The sequence below is a fragment of the Agelaius phoeniceus genome, chromosome 14, assembly GCF_051311805.1.
Source record: "Agelaius phoeniceus isolate bAgePho1 chromosome 14, bAgePho1.hap1, whole genome shotgun sequence".
NCBI classification, from domain to species: domain Eukaryota; kingdom Metazoa; phylum Chordata; class Aves; order Passeriformes; family Icteridae; genus Agelaius; species Agelaius phoeniceus.
In genome coordinates, this window is record NC_135278.1 from 21,029,269 (window position 1) to 21,050,000 (window position 20,732).

The following is a 20,732-nucleotide window of genomic DNA, read 5'->3' on the forward strand; positions in this document are numbered from 1 at the left end:
CAATAAACCCCAAGTTCCACAACCTGGCTTCAGAGATCTCTCGTCCCGACCGTGCTAACCCCCCCGATGCTCCTACAGGTAGAAACTCACTCACTAGCAGGAAAAATCCTTCCAAAGCATTTTTTTCTATTTTTATCCTCTGAGTGTCCAACTTCTTTTGCTAAATTTCTACAGATTGGAGTTCAAATTACCATTTCTGACCAGTGCAGAGACAAATGATGAAACATTCCTGAGTTATTCTTACTCTTCAACTTATGGAAGTAGCCAGCACTCAATTTGCATGATCTAACCAAAGTAGACATTTCACAGAAAAGCACTTTCTATAGCAATATTGAAAAACTATAGATTGAGGTAAAACCATCAAGTTTCTGCCGTCACTGGTGCAAAGTCACATGTTTGAAGAGCATCCCACTGAATTTTCTAACGATGTGTGAATGTGTCATCTGGACCACAGGAGATAAAGCAGGGTTAAAACACTGAGCAAAACTGAAGTTAACAAACACAAGGTTCATCAACCTTGCAATAGAAGCTTGCAGAAACCTTTCAAGGCTTATCCAATAAAGCCCTGTGGCACTTTGTTCTTCCCCCTCCTCCCAAATCTCCATCCGTCTGAGCCAGCATCAGCAGGAAATTTTGCACGGAAGCTTGCCAGATAAAATAGCTATATCATCTGCCATTAGTTTTAGAGAGTTATTCAAAAATAGATTAAAAATTATATATTATTTTTTAGCTGTGTCCTAAGTTAGGGATGGGCCAAGTCTTGTGTCTTTGTCTCACAGAAAGGTGGTTCATGTGTCCTTTAATATTATATGTGCAAATATTTCCAATCTGCATTCAGCCTTATCAGAAGGCTAATTAATTACTTTATTATACTATATTACATTACATCTAAACTGAATCTGCCAAGTACTCAACCCTGCACACACCACACACTACTCGTTACTGTCACCCAACAGACCCGACACGCACACACACTTGGCCCCGACAGGCCAAGGAAACAAAACACCATCACTTTGGGCGAACAATCTCCACGTTGCATTCTCCTTCAGCACAAACACAGGCACAGCAAATGAGATAAGAATTGTTTTTCCTTCCTCTGAGGTACAGAGGATGTGAATCCCAGAAATATTCTTGGGAAGAATTGTGCCTTGCTTTTCTCTGTGAAGAGAAATGCGGTGACAGGTGCACCCTGGCCTTCAGGGCAAAGAATCACGGAATGGTTTGGGTGGGAAGGGACCTTGAGGTTTATCTTTGATTTATCCAACACTTCAACAGGTGAGAGGGGGCTCATTTGCTTCAGAGCTGCTTGCTTTTCTCACACCTTTCACAAGCAAAGCCTGAAGCAAACCCTCCCAAGTTGCCCTATCGACCAGGGGACACCTCAGCACTCGGTGACACTGCCAGCAAAACCTCAAACTTTTACTGACACAGGGACAAGGCCGTGCACTCGGTCGTAACCCAGATTCACTTTTTCCAACAGTAGCCTAGAACTTCCTTTGTTCTCTCTGCAGGCCTTTTTGCAAGCACACCAATTAACAGACTACACAAGTTTCACCAGCAGACTTCAGCTAAATCCAAAATTGGTTTCTACCCCGAGTAAAATTTCCAACCCCCTGTCTCACCTGCGATGTTTGGAATTTTAGGAGGTGGCAGCTCACTCGAGATCAAAGGTCCCGGGCAGGGTGCAGGCCCACGGACAGAGATGCCATCCCTTTTCCACGGGAAACAAAACTCATCACCCCAGTTTCCTTACATCAGTTTGCCAAAGACATTCACCGCTCCCAGGTCACTCAGAGTTCTCGTTGGCTGCAGACTCGGTCTTGGAGTTACGGAGTTACGCTTCCTCCTAACACTCACCTCCTCACCTCAGCCCCCTGCTGCTGCGTCCCCTTCTCCACCCCTAACCCTACTCTATTTTCCAGCCCGCCCTTGCTCCATCCCTCACTCTGCTCTTAACCCGTCCCACCACACTTCCCGCTCCATCCGTTACTTCACCCACCGCCCACCCGTGAGTCCCCTGCAGCAGCACCCAGGAGCCCGAACCCTCGGAGGACGGCGCGGCTCTCGCAGCAGGACAACACCCAAGCGAGACAGGCAGGGACAACGTCTGTGGGCTGCAGGGTGTCACAAGGGGCTGCGGGCTGAGGGGAGGGGGCTGGAGGGTGACACAGAGGATGGGGGGAGCTGAGAGGCAGAAGGGGGCTTTAGGAGCAACTGGGGGGCTCCAGGGTGGCACAGAGATGCTGAGAGGCTGGGAGTGGGGAGCTTGAGGGTGACAAGAAGAGGGTGAGGGGAAGCAGATGCCTTGAGGGGCAAAGTGGGGGCTGCTTGAGGGTGACAGGTGAACCACCCCTCACACCACCCCTAACCTTACCCTAAAAACCACCCCTAACCAGGTGGAGAGCGCACGGTGGAGGCCAGGGGGCCAAGGGACAACGCCAGAGTTCTTGGGGTGGCACACAGATATTGCGGGCTGAGGGGCAAGGAGGGGGAGGCTTGACAGATGGAGAGCTCACACTGAGGGTTAGGGGTACAAAAGACACAGGGTACCAGGTAGAGTTAGGGTACAGGTGCAGCAGCCCTCAACCCAACCCCAAGGTCACCCTAAAGAGCACCCCTAGGACCCCAGTTTTCCCCAACAGCAGCACAAGGCAGTAACCCCAATGCTGGGACAGCCCCAGAACTCTCCCAGCAGCTGCAGGCAGCAACCCTAATGAAAAGGTAGCAATGATGTTTGTGGTCTAGAGCGTGACAGGTAGAAGTTGGGTGCTGAGCAGTTTTTTAGGGTTTTTTTTAGGGTTTTTCTCATGGCTTTAAAAGGATATTTTAGGGCTTTTTTGGAGGAGTTTTCCAGGAATTTTCTGGTAATGTTTAGGATACTTTTAGGGCTTTTTCAGGGCTTTTAAAAGATTTTGTTAGGGTATTTTAAGGGCTTTCTTAGTACTTTTAAGAACTGTTTGGGGGGGGATTTGGGTGTTCTTGGGGTTTTTTTAGGACTATTGAGGGTATGTGGAGGACTTTTTAGGGCTAGGGTATTTTTAGGGTTTTTGAGGAAATTTTTAGGTTTTTTAGGATCTTATCAGGGCATTTTAAGGATTTTGGGGTATTTTTTGAGCTCTTTTTGAACTATTTAGGGTATATTTAGGGATTTCTAAAGGTTCTTTGGGGATTTTTAGGGGTTTTTTAAAAGTAGGATATTTCCAGTGTATTCTAACAGCATTCTGAGGCTGCTTTTAGGTTTTCATGGGGTTTTTAGGATATTTTGAAGATTAGGAGGTTTTCAGGGAATTTTTAGGTTTTTTTAGGGTCTTTTCATGGCACAACACATGGAGGCTGAGGGGCAGCTTGAGGGGCACTGTGGGGGCCTGAGGGTGACAGAGGCTGGGAGCTGAGGGAGGAACAGGGAGAGGGGACAGCGGGTGACACACAGAGATGCTGAGGGTGGCAGGGGCAGCTGTAGGGTGACGCAGAGAAGCTGGGGGCTGAGGGACAAAGGAGAGGGGTTAAGGGTGACACACAGGAGCTGAGGGCTGGGGGGCAGAGGGACCAGTTGAGGGGTAAAGGGAGAGGGCTTGAGGGCCGGACAGTCCAGTGGAGATCAAGGGTACAGGGTACAGCTGTACCACCCCTCACCCCAGCCCTAACCTCAGCCTAAGCAGCCCCCCTAAAAACAGCCTTTTCCCCCAACAGCAGCACAACACAGCAACCCTAACAGCGAGACCAGACAGCAACCCTCACACACCAGGACAAGGACAGAACCCTCAGAGGACAACAGACACACTGCAGCAAGGTAGGGACGACATCTGTGGGCTAGACAGCAAGAGGTAGAGTTTGGAGACTGAGCATGTCTTTTTGAGGTTTTTTTTCCAGGACTTTTAAAGGTATTTAGGGGATTTTGGAAGGGACTTTTCTGGGACTTCTTAGGGTATTGTTGGGGCTTTTTCAAAGCCATTTTATGAGTCTTTAGCATATTTGGAAGATTATGGTCAGGGTCAGAGAAAACAGCCTCCAAAAAGGCAGAGTTTTAGGACTGCAATGGAATGCTTTAGAAAGGGGCCAGCAGTGGCACAGCGGGTTGGGTCCCACGCTGCCAGTCCAAAGGTTGTAAATTTTAGACCCAGATAAGTTGTGGTTAGGGTTAGATGCTCTCAGCTTTGGTCTGGGAGAACTTCTGCACAGAAAAACTCACCCCCCGCGTCTCCCGATGCCAGTTTGCAGGAGGTGCTCGGCACTGCCAGGGCAGCCCGAGTTCTCGGCGGGGGCAGCTTTGCTCCCCGAGAAATCCCGCACCGGCCCTCTTCCCCGTAAAGCCAAACTCAGCCCCGCTGCGCGTCGACGTCCGTTCGCAGGAGGCACGTGGCACTCCAAGGGCGGCAAGAGTTCTCGGCGTTGGCAGCCGCGGTCCGTGAGAAATCGTTCTCTGCAGTTTTGGAGGCCGAATCGCAGTTTTGGCCACGGGCACACAGAGAATAAAGACGGTTAATTTCCTTAGAAAGGAAAGTCTGGCAGCCCATGGTTTAAGGGGCAGACGAAGGGCTGTGCAGGGGAAGGAACTCCTCACAGGACCTTTCTTCACCTCAAGCCCACTCCAAGGTCTAGCAGCCCCCCGTGTGCCCAGCTGCTTTCAGAGGGTTACCCAGGCACACCCACACAGGGAGCTGCTAGTCCAGAGTGGCTAACAGGGGCATCCCAAGGGTCCCTCCAGGAACTACGGTCGGAGCATCCAGCACGGACTAGGGAGCAGCCAGACCCACCTCGGCACGGAGCATCACTTTGAGAAAATGCCAAGGGAAGAGCCCTTTTGCCAAGGGGCAGCATCTGAGCAGGCCAGGCAGCATTTGGGGGTTCCAGGAGAGGGCTTTCAACTTTCCCCTTTTACTGTGTCAGTCCCTCCCCAGGGCCCCCAGACCCTCCACAGCACTCCCAGAAAGGAGAGGGGTTATTAGGAGAAAAAAGGTTTAGAAAAAAGGCAAAAAGCTTCCTTTTCCTTTATTTTTTGTGTTCCAACTGGGAGGGACTCTGCTTCCCCTGCAATTTTAATGGTCTCAGTTGAAAGAATCCCTGCCTTTTCTATGCTGTCAGGGGTGTTAATTGACAGGGAGTCCTCATTTTCTATTATTTCCCAGTTTAAGTAGAAGGGGAAAATATTGAAAATGTTTCTTATGGGTTTGAATTTAGGGTAGCCACCCCCTTTTTGTTGTCCTGAGGCCTAAATTGAGGGAGAAGCCCAGCTATCCCTCCATAAGAGTTTGAACTGAGGGAAAAATCCCTCTTTTTTCATCACTAGAGAGATTTAAAGTGATGAAAACCCCTCTTTTCCCAGTACTTGAGGAGAATAAATCAAAGGGCAGAAGCTATTTATTTGCTATTGTATTAGTTTCAGTAGAGGTAACTACCCCATTTCCTCTGTTTAAGGGGTGCACTGGAAGGAAGCTCTGCCTTTTTCAGCATTTTAAGGGTTTAAAACTACATTTCAGGGCCCTTCTTTCTGTGCCGTAGGACCAAGTACCTCAGAGCAGGGTGAGCCTGGCAGGCACTTAACCCTTACACTGCCTGGGAAGCTTTTATTTTTCTTATTTTTACTTATAATGTAGATAGGCCTAATTAGAGGTCCCAAGGAGACTTAGACTATTCATATCATAAGCATTCTTCTCCACCCAGCTCAGTCACACGTGAAGTACTACTTAGTAGCCACTAAGGAATAATTATAAGTAAGTTAACAGCAAATTACCCAATTTATCTAGTTATGCTGCCTAAACAGAAAGTTATATTTCTTACCAGTTTTCTACCCTTTTACTCCAAGTAGTTGTTGCAAAAAAGAAAGTGCTGTTATTTTTCTGAAGAGTTTTCTTCTATAACAAGCCCTTTGCTCCCCTTGAATTTGAGTCAGAGGAGCCAAACAGCTGTAGCTTCTCTGAGGGCTTTTATGCCCGGTGGGATTCGCCCCCTCCCTTTTCCTGGGTGCCATGGGAACGAGAGGCGGGCACCATCAGGGGTATATTAACCCCAGCTTTTGCTGAGGGGGTTCATTCCCTCTCTGGGCTGTGCTAGGATAAGAGCTTTCCTCTCATTTCAGAGAAGAGGCTCTTTCAGCTTATCTTAGCTTGTTTTCAGTAGGTGCTTCTGGGCACCTAAAGCAACAGAGGCTTTGAAGATACTGTGAAGAAAACAGCATAGAATACAGGGAGTATTTAAGTTCACAATTTTGGGTTTTGTGTTTAGGGGTGGTAAAGTGCATTTGTAATTTCTGGTTTTGTTTGTATTTTGGTTTGTATTTTTTTTTAGGAAGAGTGCAGCTTCCAGAGGCTCCAGGTTGTGTCAGCTACGACACTTTTCAGCAGATTCATCATGTCACAAGAGGGATCTGCCCAGTGTCAAAGATAATGTTTGAGATTGAGGCTTCAGGTGAGTTGAGGCATGTGACTAGGAGAGGGAGGCTGAGCAGGTATCCAGTTAGGAGTTATTGTTGGGGGGGGGGGGGGGGGTGGTTTTGAAGGCAGCAGGGTGAGAAAGGGTGATTATTTGAGGCCCCCCCCCACCCCAAGGCTTTTTAGAAACCTAGCAGAGGCATTCACATGTCTTACAGCACACAAGGTCATCCACTGCACTCACAGGAATGCTATTTACTTTGCCTTTCTCTAACCCATGCACCACTCATAATAATGGCCACAGCCTTGGAATCAGGATGAAGCTGGAGCCTGAAGGAGCCAGGCACACTCAGGAGAGGGCAAGTAGCTGACTTGCTGGGATTTGGCCCACATAACTCTGTACTCATACTTTGGTTTTGTTTTTCTTTATTGTAGCTGACCGAGAGGCTAACAGGTGATCACGGGGCCCTCCGAGGCAGACTCATTTCAGGCGCAATGCGGATCCACATCACCGATCATCCAAAAGATAAGTCAGGGCCACGGCCTGGAGATGGGATGATGGGAGAGTAGTGGGTTGGGAGTTCCTGGGACAGATTTAAAAATTAGCAGAGGGAAAAGTAATCTTCTCCAAGGGGCCTCTTAGGACAGCTAAAGGGAGAGGTTCTCCTTTTGACGGCAGCTTTCAGGCAGGCAGCGCAGAACAGTTCCGGTCCACGTCGTGTTGTCCGGCATACCATGTTACCTAGCGTGTCTTTGGGGTCCCTTTTGCCTTTTCCCCTCGAGACCCTCACCACAAGCATAATGTGTTGTTTGTTGTCCCCCTGTTTGTCACGTTCCGTGTCACGGGTGTCTGCACATATTTGTGCCGGAGCTGCTCTGCCCTGCCGCATAGCCTGCTGCAACAGGACAAGTCCCAGGGACTTGCAGTTTGTGGGGTGTTGCCAGACTCTAGATGATATTCCTAGATAGACAGAAGATATTTGGAGCTGTGAAGTTATCCCACAGCCCTTTGACTTTTGTCCTCACTTTCTTTCAGATGCAGAAGGATAAAATCCAGGGCAAAATCCATCCATCCATCCTGAGTGAGGAGGTTCCCCCGAGCAGGTCAGTCACCGTTTGTCTCTGCAGGGGGAGTGTAAAGTGTGACTTTGTTACAGCACTGTTCTTTTTCTTTTCAGGAGGTAAAGCTGGATATCAGCAGTCAAGATGAGGTGGGCAAGGTGAGCATTGAGTAGCGTCCAGAAGCAGTTGTTATTGCTCCAGTCTCACTTTCCAGTGCAACTCTAAGCATCCGTTCCTGTTTCTGCGCTTTAGGCAATCCACTCGGAGTACGCCGAGCCCCAGTCACCAACCGGACGACGCACCGGGTGTGCCGCTCTCTCGAGCCCTGCGGAAGAATCACGGGACTCGTTGATGAAGCCTCTGCCTTTTCTATATAAAGGTGTCACCAGGGTAGCCTTGGGCACGGGCCGAGGAGTCAGGAGTCACGGTGAGTCGGGGAAGTAGGGAGGAGGAGCTAGAGTCCACTCAGGTTTCAGCAATGCCACATGACCTCGTCTCCTTTTAACCCAGGCTTACCCCGTGACAATGGCATCAACCTCGGAGCGCGGCCGAAGGGTGCGGCCCCAGGAGCCGGGCATTCTTAGGAGAACGGTCAGTAGCAGAATTGTTGGGTTTTGGCCAGTGTGCTGCAAACATCATGCATTGATATTTGGATTTCTTTCATGTAGTTGACTAAGAAACAACAGGGAGTTGTTGAACAACAGTGCCAGCAGGAACTTCCCAGATGTTGAGGCTGCCTTCTTTTGCACCTGACACGGATAGGCATCCCCAGATGTCCGAGAGATAAGTAGAGGGCTACAACCCACAGAGGGGATGAAAGCAGGGCGCAGGGTAGGGACCCACCGGGAGGGGTTTTTGAGTCTTCTTTGGAGGTGGGGGTGTCCATGAAGCGGACACCTTAGGCCCCATAAAAGGAAAGCCTGACTTTTCATCACAGTGCTGAGGTGTGCAGGGCAGAGCAGTCCCGGTGTGTATCGTGTCACTTGTCTTTTGTGTATTATGTGTTGTTTGCATATGTCATGTCTTTTACCTTAGGCCTTGGTGGGGCCTGTCAGAAACCCTGGCATCATTGTTAGCATCTGTGATCTCTGCATTCCTTGGCCTGGCACCCATGCCATAGAACTTTTGACTCGGGAGCTCAGACAGGCATCAGACTCTCTTGTCTCTTTAGAAGCATCCGGTCAGCTGTCTTTTCAGGTCTTGTTCTGAGCTGTATGGACAGCTATGTCCCGCCAGGATCCATTATGGCGGACTAGGACGCGAAAGAACGTGAGGGCAGGTAGAGGCTTCTGGCTGTATGATTCTTGGGCATCCATCTTTGCAGTTCTTGGAATAAATCATTCAGTTAGCATCTTCTTCCTCCAGGTTTCTCTGAGCCTCATCAGCTCACCATCGGTCTCACCTCGGTCGTCTCCTTTTGCATCTTCTCAGTCCTCGCAGCCATTTTCCTTGCCAGGAGATTTCTGTCTGTGTCGTGTTCCCGTTGTTTGTCACGTCCTGTCCCGTGTCACGGGTGTCAGCACACACATTTGTGCCGGAGCTGCTCTGCCCTGCCACATAGCCCGGTGCAATAGGAGAAGTCCCGGGGACTTGAAGTTTGTAATGCGGGGTGTAGTTGGACTCTAGATGGACACAAGATATCTGGAGCTCTTAAGTTATCCTGCAACAGTTTGACTCTTGTCCTAACCTTTTTTCAGATTCAGATGGATTAAATGTGTGCCAGAGGGCCCCATCCCGGGTGAGTAGTTTCCCCCGAGCAGGTGAGGCACCATTTGTCTCTGCAACAGAAGTGTATGTGGTGACTCTGTTACAGCTCTGTTCTTTCTTTCTTTTTAGGAACTAAGTCTGGATACCAGCAGTCAAGGTGAGCAGTGGAGAGAAGTAGCTGTTATTGCTCCAGTCTCAGTTTCTGGTGCTGCTCTAAGCTTCCATTCTCTTTTTTGTGCTTTAGGCAATCCACTCGGAGCCTGCCAAGCCCCCGTCACCAGCCGGCCGATGCACCGGGTTCCCTGCACGTTTGAGCCCTGCGGATGCATTACAGGACCTGGTGATGAAACCCTGAACTCTATTTAAAGGTGCCATCCAGGTGGCCTTCAGCAGCCGCCAAGGAGTTGCAGTGAGTAGGGGAAGTAGGGAGGAGGAGCCAGGTTCTACTCAGGTTTCAGCCATGCCAAATGACCTCCTCTCCTCTTAACCCAGGCACCCCCCGTGACGACGGCCTCGGTCTCCGAGCGTGCCCGAAGCGTGCGGCCCGAGCAGCCGAGCGTTCTTAGGAGAAGGGTGAGTAGCAGACTTGTGGGGTTTTGGCCGATGGGCTGCCAAGATCGGGCACTGATGTTTGGTTTTCTTTAATACAGCTGTCTAAGACACCAGCCCGGTGCCAGCAGGACCTTCCCGGCTGACGAAGTGGCCTTTCTTCGCACCGGAGACCGGCATCCCCAGATGTCCGAGAGATAAGTAGAGGGCCACGACCCACAGAGGGAATGAAAGCAGGGTGCTGGTTTGGGAATTACTGGGAGGGGTTTTTGAGTCTGCTTTGGAGGTGGGGGGTGTCCATGAAGTGGCCCCTTAGGCCCCATAAAAGGAAAGCCTGACTTTTCATCACAGTGCTGAGGTGTGCAGGGCAGAGCAGTCCCGGTGTGTATCGTGTCACTTGTCTTTTGTGTATTATGTGTTGTTTGCATATGTCATGTCTTTTACCTTAGGCCTTGGTGGGGCCTGTCAGAAACCCTGGCATCATTGTTAGCATCTGTGATCTCTGCATTCCTTGGCCTGGCACCCATGCCACTTTTGACTCGGGAGCTCAGACAGGCATCAGACTCTCTTGTCTCTTTAGAAGCATCCGGTCAGCTGTCTTTTCAGGTCTTGTTCTGAGCTGTATGGACAGCTATGTCCCGCCAGGATCCATTATGGCGGACTAGGACGCGAAAGAACATGAGGGCAGGTAGAGGCTTCTGGCTGTATGATTCTTGGGCATCCATCTTTGCAGTTCTTGGAATAAATCATTCAGTTAGCATCTTCTTCCTTCAGTGTTTTCTGAGCCTCGTCAGCTTGCCATCGGTCTCACCTCGGTCATCTCATTTGGCATCTTCTCAGTCCTTGCAGTCATCCTTCTTGCCCAGAGATTTCTGTCTGTGTTGTGTGCCCATTGTTTGTCACGTCCTGTCCCGTGTCACGGGTGTCTGCACATATTTGTGCCGGAGCTGCTCTGCCCTGCCACATAGCCTGGTGTAATAGGAGAAGCCCCGGGGAGTTGAAGGTTGTAATGTGGGCTGTACTTGGACTCTAGATGCTATTCCTATATTGACCTAAGGTGTTTGTAGCTTTTGAGTTATCCTGCAGGTGTTTGACATATGTTCTAACTTTCTTTCAGGTGCAGATGCATTGCATCCATGGCAGAGCCCCCCATCCTGGGTGAGGGGGTTCCCACAAGCAGGTCAGTCACCATTTGTCTGTGCAGGGGGAGTGTCAAGTGTGACCCTATTACAGCGCTGTTTTTTGTCTTTATTTTTAGGAAGTATAGCTGGATCCCAGCAGTCAAGTTCAAGAGAGCAAGGTGAGCAGTAGCCTTTCTTGTTGCTGAGGTCTGAATTCTAAGGGGGCAAGTCTAAGTCTCCATTCTCGTTTTTGTGCCTTAGGCAATCCACTCGGAGCACGCCAAGCTCCCATCCCCACCCGGCCGACGGACCGAATTTTTCACCCTGATGAGCCCCGTCTTCCGGGTAGCAGTCAGGAACCACCGAGGAGTTGCGGTGAGTCAGGGAAGTAGGGAGGAGGACCGAGGGTCCAGTCAGTTTTCAGCAATGCCACATCGCCTCCTGTCTTCTCAACCCAGGCGTACCCCACGACGACGGCGTCGGCCTCCGAGCGTTCCCGAAGCGTGCCACCCGAGGAGCCGGGCCTTCTTAGGAGAAGGGTGAGTAGCAGACTTGTGGGGTTTTGGCCGATGGGCTGCCAAGATCAGGCACTGATGTTTGGTTTTCTTTAATATAGCTGTCTAAGAGACAACAGCCCAGTGACAGCAGGAACTTCCCAGCCGGCGAGGCGGCCTTTCTTCGCACCCGACACGGACCGGCATCCCCAGATGTCCGAGAGATAAGTAGAGGGCTCCGACCCACAGAGGGGATGAAAGCAAGGTGCTGGGTTGGGACTCCTGGGATCGGGGAGGGGAGGTCTTGAGTTGGCTCTGGAGATGAGAGTAGCCAAGAATTGGCCCCTTAGGCCCCCTAAAAGCAAAGTCTCACTTTGGATCACAGTGCTGAGGTGCACAGGGCAGAGCAGTCCCGGTGTGTATCGTGTCACTTGTCTACCGTGCATTATGTCTTGGTTGGGTGTCTCATGTCTTTTATCTTAGCCCTTTGAGGGGCCTATCAGAAACCTCGGCAGTATTCTTAGCAGCCACGATCTCCACGTTTCTTTGGCCCGGCACCCAGGCCATAAAACTTTTGACTCGGGAGCTCAGACAGGCATCAGAATTGCAACTCTTTGTAAGCATCCAGTCAGATGTCTTTTCAGGTCTTGTTCTGAGCTGTATTCACAGCTGCACCCTGCAAGGTTCTATTATGGTGGATTAGGACTTGTAAGAATGTGAGGGCAGGTAGAGGCTTCTGACCGTAGGGCTCCTGTGCATTCATCTTTGCAGTTCTTGGACTAAAACATTCAGTTTAGCATCTTCCTTCTCCAGGGCACTCTGAGCCTTATCAGCTCGCCATCGGTCTGTCTTACCTCGGTCATCTCATTTGGCATCTTCTCAGTCCTCGCAGTCATCCTTCTTGCCTAGGGATTTCTGTCCGTGTCTTGTGCCCATTGTTTGTCGTGTCCCGTGTCACGGGTGTCAGCACACACATTTGTGCCGGAGCTGCTCTGCCCTGCCGCATAGCCTAGTGTAATAGGAGAAGCCCCGGGGAGTTGAAAGTGGTAATGTGGGCTGTACTTGGACTCTAGATGCTATTCCTAGGTTGACATAAGGTGTTTGCAGCTTTTGAGTTATCGTGCATGTGTTTGACATATGTTCTACCTTTCTTTCAGGTGCAGATGAATTACATCTGTGGCAGAGGGTTATGGTTACGAGGTGCCAGGCCTTCTTAGGAGAACGGTGAGTAGCAGACTTGTGTGGTTTTGGCCGATGTGGTGCCAAGGTCAGGCGTTGATGTTTGGTTTTCTTTAATATAGCTGTCTAAGAGACAACAGCCCGGTGACAGCACAACTTCCCAGCCGGCGAGGCGGCCTTTCTTCGCACCCGACACGGACCGGCATCCCCGGATGTCCGAGAGATAAGTAGAGGGCCACGACCCACAGAGGGGATGAAAGCGAGGTGCTGGGTCGGCACTCCTGGGATGGGGGAGGTTTTGAGTTGGCTCTGGAGACGAGGGTAGCCAAGAAGTGGCCCCTTAGGCCCCCTAAAAGCAAAATCTCACTTTTGATCACCGTGCTGAGGTGAGCAGGGCAGAGCAGTCCCGGTGTGTATCGTGTCACTTGTCTGTTGTGCATTATGTCTTGTTTAGCTGTCTCATGTCTTTTATCTTAGCCCTTTGAGGGGCCTACCAGAAACCTTGGCACCAGTCTTAGCATCTGTGCTCTCAGCGTTCCTTGGCCTGGCACCCATGCCATAGAACTTTTGACTCGGGAGCTCAGACTCTCATCTCTTTTTATAAGCATCCAGTCAGCTGCTTTTTCAGGTCTTGTTCTGAGCTGTATGGACAGCTATACCCCGCCAGGATCCATTATGGCGGACTAGGACTTGTAAGAATGTGAGGGCAGGTACAGGCTTCTGGCCGTAGGATTCTCGGGCATCCATCTTTGCAGTTCTTGGAATAAATCATTCAGTTAGCATCTTTTTCCTCCAGTGTTCTCTGAGCCTCATCAGCCCACCATCAGTTTCACCTCGGTCATCTCCTTTTGCATTCTCTCAGTCCTCACAGCCATTTTCCTTGCCAGGAGATTTCTGTCCATGTCGCGTCCCCGTCGTCTGTCACGTCCCGTCACGGGTGTCAGCACACACATTTGTGCCGGAGCTGCTCTGCCCTGCCGCGTAGCCCGGCGCAATAGGAGAAGTCCCGGGGACTTGAAGTTTGTAATGTGGGGTGTAGTTGGACTCTAGATGGGATTTGTAGATGGACACAAGATATCTGGAGCTCTTAAGTTATCCTGCAACAGTTTGACTCTTGTCCTAACCTTTTTTCAGATTCAGATGGATTAAATCCGTGCCAGAGGGCCCCATCCCGGGTGAGAGGATTCCCCCAAGCAGGTGAGGCACTACTTGTTTCTGTAGAGGAAGCATAAATGGTGGCTGTTACAGCATTGTTCTTTGTCTCTCTTTTTAGGAAGTTAAAGCCGAGAGCAGCAGTCAAGGCCAAGTGGGCGAGGTGAGCATTGACTAGCGTACAGAAGCAATTGTTATTGCTGAGGTCTCAGTTTCTGGTGCAGCTTTAAGCATCTTTTCTTTTTTTTATTTTAGGTGGTCCGCTTGCAATCTATCCTAGCCGAGCATATCTGTGCCAGGTGGGTGCGAGCTTAAGGTATCGGTGTGGCATATTTGTCAGATTTGGGAGGTTGTGTTTTCACAGTATCTCAGCATGCTTTTCTGCTTTGTTACTTTGCAGGTGCTGTCGCTGCCCTAGGTACGCCAAGGAACAGAGGAAGGCAGGTGAGTCGGCGTTTAGGCAGGCTGACTCATAGGTGAATGTTATGCAGCAGCATGCTAAGCATGTACCTTTTCTCTTTGCAGGTATCTTCTGGCCAGCCTCCGGAGTCAAATCAAGATTTGAGGTGAGCCGAGGGAGTGGTGCGGAGGAGTCCAGGGGATTACTGTTGTTGAGGGCAATAGTCACCTTTTCTGTTTTGTCTTAGGTACCCTGAGGAGGCTCTTACCCAAAGCTTAGAAACGGCAACACCGAAGCACACGCGGAGAACATATCAACGTCCACGTGCGACCGAGGATGGATTTTGTCCGCTCCTCTTCCAAAAGCTAAGTGTCGGGGCCAGCGGTCGGGAGAAGGGGAAAAACCTTTACTATCACAGGGGGCAATTTCACGTCAGCTTAGCGGAGAGGTCTGTAGCGGGACAGGCTCTCTGGAAGTAAAGGGAGAGGGTTTCTCCTCAGCCTCACCAGAGCCTTTGCCGGGCAGGGCAGTTCCAACCCATCTCCACGTTCTCGGGAACTTTGCGTCGTCCGCCTTCCTCGACTCGACGTCGTCACGGATCTTTCCCCCGAGGAGCTCGCCTTCAGGTCCGGAGCTACGGCCACGGTCACCCGGCAGTCGGCTTCCTTCTCTAGGCTCACCGAGCCTCTCGAGCATCCTCTTAACTGCTTTGGCACTAACTTCTTTTAATGAGTTATGTTTCATCATCACGTGCCATCATCATAGGGCTTTCTTTCCTTTGGCATCATCGGCCTCTGGCTCATCTTGCGCTACGAATCTCGGGTCCATAAGTTGAAAGCGCTAGGCAGTTTACTCGTGTCTCTGTTATGCCATCCGTGTCTATGTTGTGTCGCCCGTGTTATGTAGTCTGTGTCTATTGTCTTCCGTGTCATAGGCCTTTGTTACATCTCGACGCTTTACAGGCACTATTTTGTGCCATATAGGCAGTATTTTACTCACATTCCTTCCCAGATATAGCTTATTCTGGCATCTTTACATTTTTACTCTTTGAGACAGGAAAGGATTACAAGATTTTCTCATCTATCTTCCTTCTCACTACCAGCTTTGGTAGTGCTTTTTTTTCCATGCCATTATCTTGGACTTCTAGAGGGAGCATCTTACACCCTCCTCAAGTGACTGCAGTTGTTCTGTAGGTTCCATCTTCTCAAAGGGTATGGGGCCCAACAATTAATCTTCCACAGAGTTATCTCAAGTGTTGGCTTATATTGCGTGTACCTATGTTGGCTTGTATTGTGTGTAGCTATATTGCATGTACCTTTGTTGGCTTATATTGTATAGGCTTATATTGTATATACTTATATTGCATGTACCTGTGTTGGCTTGTATTGTATAGGCTTATATTGCGTGTACCTGTGTCGGCTTATATTGTGTCTACTTACACTGTATGTACACTTGCACTGTATGCGTTTGCTTATATTGTATGTACTTATAATATACCACTTATGATTGGAGCTGCCCTGCCCTGGCATGTAGTCATAGTTAGGTAGAACAGTTGTAAAAACTTTACTGTTCATCTGTCTTTTATGGCATATTGGGTAGAAAATGTATTGGTCCAGAGTGGGGAAAATTCCTAGCTGTCAGCCACAAGTTGACCAATTCCTGTCGTCTCACAGGTCCTCGAGGCTCCCGATTTCCCCAGAATCTACCATTCGACGTCAAGGAGCGGCAGCCAGGAGACGCGTCGAAGCACGTTCTTCAGCGTCTCGAGTAAGGGCCATAGCGAGCCTGTAAGCAGGAAGAGCATGTGAGCGTGTGTGAGAGCACGTGACTGTGTGTGTCTGTGTCCACTCGTCTCTGTGTGTGTGAGCACATGCTGACTAGTTTTAACCTTGTGTATGTGACTTTTGCTTTTCAGGTTTTGTAATTCATTTTTAAATTTAGAATAAAAAATCCCCAGCCGGGGGGTTTTTTTTTTTTTCCCCCCCCCGGCTGGGTTTTTTTTTCCTCGGTCCCGGTCGGTCTGAGAGGCGACGTTCATCGCCAAAGTTTGGGCACAGACCATCCAGGGACCGGGGTTTTCGTCAGGCAGGAGGATTTTTTTGGAGGCTCCCGGGACCCACGTTCCCGAGGAGCGGCTCAAATGCGTGCCGGGGGTTAGCAGAGAGGTTGAGGTGTGAGCGAGGGTGGGTTTGTGTGTAAGCTGAAGGAGGTGTGTGTGTGTGTGTATGTGTGTGTTGAAGGGTTGTAACCTTATATGACTTTTGCTTTTCAGGTTTTTCAAATCATTTTTAAATTTAGAATAAAAAATCCCCAGCCGGGGGGTTTTTTTTTTTTTTCCCCCCGGCTGGGTTTTTTTTTCCCGGGTCCCGGTCGGTCTGCGAGGCAACATTCATCACCAAAGTTTGGGCGCAGACCGTCCAGGGACCGGGGTTTTCGTCAGGCAGGAGGATTTTTTTGGAGGCTCCCGGGAACCGCGTTCCCGAGTAGCGGCGCGAATGCGTGCCGGGGGTTAGCAGAGCGGTTGAGGTGTGAGTGAGGGTGGGTTTGTGTGTAAGCTGAAGGAGGTGTGTGTATGTGTGTGTTGAAGGGTTGTAACCTTATATGACTTTTGCCTTTCAGGTTTTTCAAATCATTTTTAAATTTAGAATAAAAAATCCCCAGCCGGGGGGGTTTTTTTTTTTTCCCCCCGGCTGGGTTTTTTTTTCCCGGGTCCCGGTCGGTCTGCGAGGCAACATTCATCACCAAAGTTTGGGCGCAGACCGTCCAGGGACCGGGGTTTTCGTCAGGCAGGAGGATTTTTTTGGAGGCTCCCGGGAACCGCGTTCCCGAGTAGCGGCGCGAATGCGTGCCGGGGGTTAGCAGAGCGGTTGAGGTGTGAGTGAGGGTGGGTTTGTGTGTAAGCTGAAGGAGGTGTGTGTATGTGTGTGTTGAAGGGTTGTAACCTTATATGACTTTTGCTTTTCAGGTTTTTCAAATCATTTTTAAATTTAGAATAAAAAATCCCCAGCCGGGGGGTTTTTTTTTTTTTTCCCCCCGGCTGGGTTTTTTTTTCCCGGGTCCCGGTCGGTCTGCGAGGCAACATTCATCACCAAAGTTTGGGCGCAGACCGTCCAGGGACCGGGGTTTTCGTCAGGCAGGAGGATTTTTCGGAGGCAGCCGGGAACCGTGTTCCTGAGGACCAATGATTGCTGGGGAGTAATTTAGCAGTTGTGATGGCAGTGATGGTGAGTTTGTGTGTAAGCTGAAGGGGGTGTTAATGGTAGATGAGTGTTGTTTTCTGTGTGCTTTTGTTGTTTTGAGTTTCCTGTAACAATAAATCAACATCTAATGAAAATAGAAAACGGTTATCGCTTTGTGTTAATATGTGTATTGCTCTGTATTGCATTTGCCTTACCTGCTGCATTTTGCTGTGCTGCTCTGTATTGCTGCTCTGTATTGCTGCTCTGTATTGCTGCTCTGTATTGCTGCTCTGTATTGCATTTGCATTAACTGCTTCATTTTGCTGTATTGCTCTATATGTAAATTAGACTTTGATCAGTGTGTCTATGCATTGTATCTGCACTTGCACTTGTATACACTGTTTCCATGTATTTTGCTGATGTATAAATAAAAGCATTCTTTCAATAAAGTTGAGTCACCCTTAATAAAGATACCCCCTGCCCTTCCTTTCCCCACCGTGGCTCCTGTCTTTTTTTGGTGTGGTTTTGTCATTTCTTTCCACTGTATTTCTTCCTTTTGCTCCTCACTTTACTGTTCTATTTCTAACTTAACTTAACTTCCATCTATCTCTAACCCTTTGTTTCTGTTTCCTTATCACTGTCAATCTCAGTCTTCTTGCTTCTTTTTCTCTCAGTGTTCTCCTTTTCCTTGGTTTGTGTTTTTTTGCTCTTAGTCTTTTCCTTTTTCACCCCACTCCTAAGTTTTCACTTTCACTCTAATCCTAACCACTTTCCTTTCCCTCTAACTCCTGTCCTTCTTCACTTCTCCCACCCTCCTTTTCCTGTCTCACTCTGTCTTCCTGTTTTATTTTCTTCTGTCTTTTCCTCTCTGTCTCCTCTCCCTCTGTCTCCTCCCTCTGTCTGTTCTCTCTTCCTCTCTTCTTTCTCTGTCTTTGTCCCTGTTCTCTCCTCTTCTCTCTCTGTCTTTTCTCCTCTCCCTCTCTTCTTTCTCTGTCTTTGTCCCTGTTCTCTCCTCTTCTCTCTCTGTCTTTTCTCCTCTCCCTCTATTTTTTCCAACTCTTTGCTTCTCTCTCTTTTCTCTTTGCTTCTCTCTCTTCTCTTTCTCTCCTTCTTCCCCCCTCTCTCCTTCTCTCTTCTCTCTCCTCTCTTCTCTCTCTCCTTCTCTCTTCTCTCTCTCTCTCCTTCTCCTTTCTCTCCTTCTCTCTCCTTCTCTTTTCTCTCTCTCTCTCTCCTTCTCCTCTCTCTCTCTCTCTCTCTCTCTCTCTCTGTCTCTCTCTCTCCTTCTCCTTTCTCTCTCTCTCTCTCTCCTTCTCCTTTCTTATCTTTCTAACTTTAGTTTAAAAAAGCAGCAGTAGAAACTTTCAGGCTCCCTGGGAGTAAAAAAAAAAAAAAAAAAAAAAAAAAAAAAAAAAATTAAAAAACAAACCATTTACTCCCCGGGAGCCTGAAATTTCCTACTGCTGCACCAGACATATAGTTTTTCTTCTTTTTACTATATACAGTATATAGGGACCCCTCCCACCCCAGGTGCCAGTAATCAGTAGCCACCAGCCAAACCCCACCCCTGCACACACCCCCATCCCCTACAGCCCACCCCCAGACATGCACACGCCACCCCCGTGGCCAGCCCCCCTCGCCAGACCCACCCCCTGCAAGCCACCACCCCACACCGTGCCATTTACATATAGATCGTGCAGCCACAGCGCCACCTGCCGTTTACTCGCGAGTACTGCACTCACAGCGCCACCTGGTGCTCGCCGGCCGGTACCACATGCACAGCGCCACCTGCTGCCTACACCCCGGTACTGCATGCACAGCGCCCCCTGCTGCTCGCCGGCCGGTACTGCATGCACAGCGCCACCTGCTGCTTGCCGGCCGGTACTGCATGCACAGCGCCACCTGCCGTCTGCAGCACCACCCTGCACCCTCGGCGCGCCCCCAATGACGTCACCGGCGCGACACGCCCCAGAAAGGACCCCACTGCACAGGCGTCCACTCCAGTCGCCCGACCGAAACGGCGCCCCCCACCCCACGCCCCCCGAACCCCCGCACGCGCCGCCGCCGGCCCCACACGAACCGGAACGCCATTCCAACCCCGACCAACCCACGAAAACCGCGCAAAACCCACCCGAAACCCCGAAAAAAAATCCCGGTCCCGGCGGCCGCCATTTTGCCGCAAATGACGTCACCCGCCCCGCCACCATCTTGTCCCCCCCGCACCACGTGACCCCCCGCGGCCGCCATATTGCCGTAAATGACGTCACAGAGCACCCGCCGCCATCTTGTCTCCCGGGTCACGTGATGCCCGGCGGCCGCCATCTTGGTCGGAAATCACGTGACCGACTGGCGGCCGCCATCTTGGCTGCCGTACCACGTGACCCGCTGGGCGCCGCCATGTTGTACGACACCACGTGACCCCATGGGCGCCGCCATCTTGGATGACATCACAGAGCCGCCATCTTGGTCCCCATCACGTGACCGCATGGGAGCGGCCATCTTGATTCCCGGATCACGTGACCGCCTGGGCGCCGCCATATTGATCCCCAACCACGTGACCGTACGGGCGCCGCCATCTTGGACGCGTCATCACGACGTCACGGCGGCCGCCATCTTGGTCCCCGATCACGTGACCGCCTGGCCGCCGCCATCTTGTTGCCGTAAATGACGTCACCCCCTACAGCCACCACCTTGCCATAAATGACGTCAGCGGCCGCCATATTGCCGTAAATGACGTCACCGGCCGCCATTTTGTCCCCCGTACCACGTGACCCCTCGCGGCCGCCATATTGCCGTAAATGACGTCACCGGCCGCCATTTTGTCCCCCGTACCACGTGACCCCTCGCGGCCGCCATATTGCCGTAAATGACGTCACCGCGCACGGCCGCCATCTTGTCTCTCAGATCACGTGATCCCCGGCGGCCGCCATCTTGATCGCCGATCACGTGACCCTCTGGGCGCCGCCATGTTGTACGACACCACGTGACCCCATGGGCGCCGCCACACTGGATGACATCACAGGGTCCGCCATCTTGTCTCCCCGGTCACGTGACCGCCGCCATCTTGGTCCCCGAACACGTGACCGCCTGCCCGCCGCCATCTTGTTGCCGTAAATGACGTCACCCCGTACGGCCGCCATATTGCCGTAAATGACGTCACCGTCCGCCATCTTGCCTGCCGTACCACGTGACCCCCCTCGCGGCGGCCATCTTGCTGCCGTAAATGACGTCACCCCTACGACCACCGTGCTGTCGTAAATGACGTCACCGGCCGCCATCTTGTCGTAAATGACGTCACAGAGCACTCGCCGTCATCCCAGCTGTCGAGTCACGTGACCCCCGCCCGCCGCCATGTTGGTCACCAGTCACGTGACCCCATGGAGGCCGCCATCTTGGTTCCATACCACGTGACCATATGGGGGCCGCCATCTTGATGACTCATCATGACGTCACGGGTTAGGGTTAGGGTTAGGGTTAGGGTTAGGGTTAGGGTTAGGGTTAGGGTTAGGGTTAGGGTTAGGGTT

The 20,732-nt window shown here is 50.8% G+C and overlaps 1 long non-coding RNA gene across 1 annotated transcript; it reads left to right on the plus strand.

Moving 5' to 3' along the window:
* Positions 1–3,547: 3,547 nt before the first annotated feature.
* Positions 3,548–17,706, plus strand: LOC129125627 (uncharacterized). The gene is made up of 23 exons (XR_013184262.1): positions 3,548–3,790; positions 6,286–6,405; positions 6,804–7,472; positions 7,547–7,588; positions 7,683–7,857; positions 7,941–8,021; positions 8,099–9,168; positions 9,267–9,294; positions 9,382–9,546; positions 9,630–9,710; positions 9,788–10,866; positions 10,945–10,986; positions 11,069–11,182; positions 11,266–11,346; positions 11,424–12,525; positions 12,603–13,677; positions 13,754–13,795; positions 13,888–13,931; positions 14,033–14,076; positions 14,158–14,198; positions 14,280–14,658; positions 15,135–15,243; positions 15,706–17,706. It is a non-coding gene; the product is annotated as an uncharacterized LOC129125627 (long non-coding RNA).
* The last annotated feature ends 3,026 nt before the right edge of the window (positions 17,707–20,732 follow it).